The sequence below is a fragment of the Schistocerca cancellata genome, chromosome 10 (assembly GCF_023864275.1).
Source record: "Schistocerca cancellata isolate TAMUIC-IGC-003103 chromosome 10, iqSchCanc2.1, whole genome shotgun sequence".
Lineage (NCBI taxonomy): Eukaryota > Metazoa > Arthropoda > Insecta > Orthoptera > Acrididae > Schistocerca > Schistocerca cancellata.
The window spans coordinates 143,082,089-143,084,358 of NC_064635.1; the positions used below are offsets into that span (position 1 = coordinate 143,082,089).

The 2,270-nt window shown below is 48.8% G+C and overlaps 1 non-coding gene across 1 annotated transcript; it reads left to right on the forward strand.

The window, feature by feature from the left end:
* The first annotated feature begins 901 nt into the window (after positions 1-901).
* On the forward strand, positions 902-975 carry Trnat-ugu (transfer RNA threonine (anticodon UGU)). Its single transcript has one exon. It is a non-coding gene; the product is annotated as a tRNA-Thr (tRNA).
* The last annotated feature ends 1,295 nt before the right edge of the window (positions 976-2,270 follow it).

The following is a 2,270-nucleotide window of genomic DNA, read 5'->3' on the forward strand; positions in this document are numbered from 1 at the left end:
AGAACTTGTCTGGACAAAAAGTTGTGGGATATGGAATGTACATTATCGCTGGACTTTTTGATCAGTGTGAAGATGGTATCTGTTCTTTGGGACATGTCCAAAAGAATAGATACCATTGGTGATCATGCAGCTCTCAAAGAACGAAATTACAATGAAATCCAGACTATTAGCTACTTATAGGCGTTGATGAATATCAACGGGGTCAGTTGATAATGTGTGCCCTGACCGGGACTGGTTCAAATGTCTCTGAGCACTATGGGACTCAACATCTTAGGACATAAGTCCCCTAGAACTTAGAACTACTTAAACCTAACTAACCTAAGGACATCACACACACCCATGACCGAGGCAGGATTCGAACCTGCGACCGTAGCAGTCCCGCGGTTCCGGACTGCAGCGCCAGAACCGCTAGACCACCGCGGCCGGCTGACCGGGACTCGAACGCGGGATCTCTTGCTTCATGGCAAACGCTCTATCTGACTGAACCATCGAGGACACAGAGGATAGTGAAACAAGCACTCTCCCGGTGAGACCCACACTTGTAACTTACTATCCACACTCTACATGTGTAGTGCTCTGTCCACTATACTCATCACTCGCGGCAGTCAATCTACCGATTCCCGTAAGGGTTTGAGCAATGTGAGTGCATAAGCCCTGAAGAGGATCCGAAAGAACAGATACCATCTTCATACAGATAAGGCTTAGCGGCCAATCATCTTCTACAGTGCGGATGCACTCACATTGCTCAAACCCTTACGGGAATCGGTAGATTAACTGCCGCGAGTAATGAGTATAGTGGGCTGGGGCACTACAAATGTAGTGTGTGGACAGTAAGTTACAAGTGTGGGCCTCACCGGGAGCGTGCCAGAGATAAGTCGCTGCAGTCGCACTATCCTCTGTGTCCTCGATGGTTCAGTCGGATAGAGCGTTTGCCATGTAAGCAAGAGATCTCGGGTTCGAGTCCCGGTCGGGGCACACATTTTCAACTGTCCCCGTTGATATTTACCAACGCCTGTAAGCAGCTAATGGTCTAGATTTCACTGTAATTTTATTGATCAATGAGTAACTCTAAAACGAAACAAAAACAGCCGTACATGGAAGAAAATATGCAAATGGGACGAAAATCGGTAGATGTGACGCACATGTAAAAACAAATAATTAGTTTCAGAACACTTGGATGACTTGTTCAAGAGATAGAGCTTCACAAATTGAGCAAAACAGTAAGGCGCTGATCCACGCCCGGCCCGCTTGCAAGCAATTGTTCAGCTTGGCATTGATTGACAGAGTAGTCGGAAGTCTTCCTGAGGGGTATCGTGTCAAAATTCTGCCCAACTGTCGACTTATATCCTCATAGTCCCGAGCTGGTTGGAGGGTCCTGCCCATAATGCTCCAAACCTTCTCAATTGGGGAGAGATTCGGCGATCTTGCTGGCCAAGGTAGGGTTTGGCAAGCACGAAGGCAAGCAGCAGAAGCTCTCGTCGTGAGCGGACGGGTATTATGTTATTGCTGAAATGTAAGCCCGGGATGGCTCGCCTAGAGGAGCAACGAAACGGAGCGTAGAATATCGTCGACATACCGCTGTGCTGCAAGATTGGGGCGGATGACAACCCAAGTGGTCCTGCTATGAAAAGAAGTGCCACCCCATGCCACCACTCCTAGTGGTCGGGTCGTATGGTGGGCGACAGTCTAACTGGTATCCCTCCGCTGTCCAGGACGCTTCCAGATACGTCTTCGCTACTCATCTGGGCTCATTTCGAAGCGAGACTCATCACTGAACAGGATTCTACTCCAGTCAGTGAGATTCCAGACAGAATACGTGCCATCAATCTCATGTATGTCTCTTTGCTGCAGAAAATCTGAAAGCTACGCACGCAGCTTTACGTAGCGAATGTAGCAACGAAGCCTTGGAGATGTCTTGTGAGCAATTCGGGGTCGTAATAGGATTGTTTCCTTGCACCGGACTAGGAATCTGAAAAATAAAGGTACTCGTTACAACAATCACCGTTCGGTTATGAAGCTGTTCCATCAGCTGTGGTGGTGGTTAGTGTTTAACGTCCCGTCGACAACGAGGTCATTAGAGACGGAGCTCAAGCTCGGGTTAGGGAAGGATTGGGAAGGAAATCGGCCGTGCCCTTTCAAAGGAACCATCCCGGCATTTGCCTGAAACGATTTAGGGAAATCACGGAAAACCTAAATCAGGATGGCCGGAGACGGGATTGAACCGTCGTCCTCCCGAATGCGAGTCCAGTGTGCTAACCACTGCGCCACCT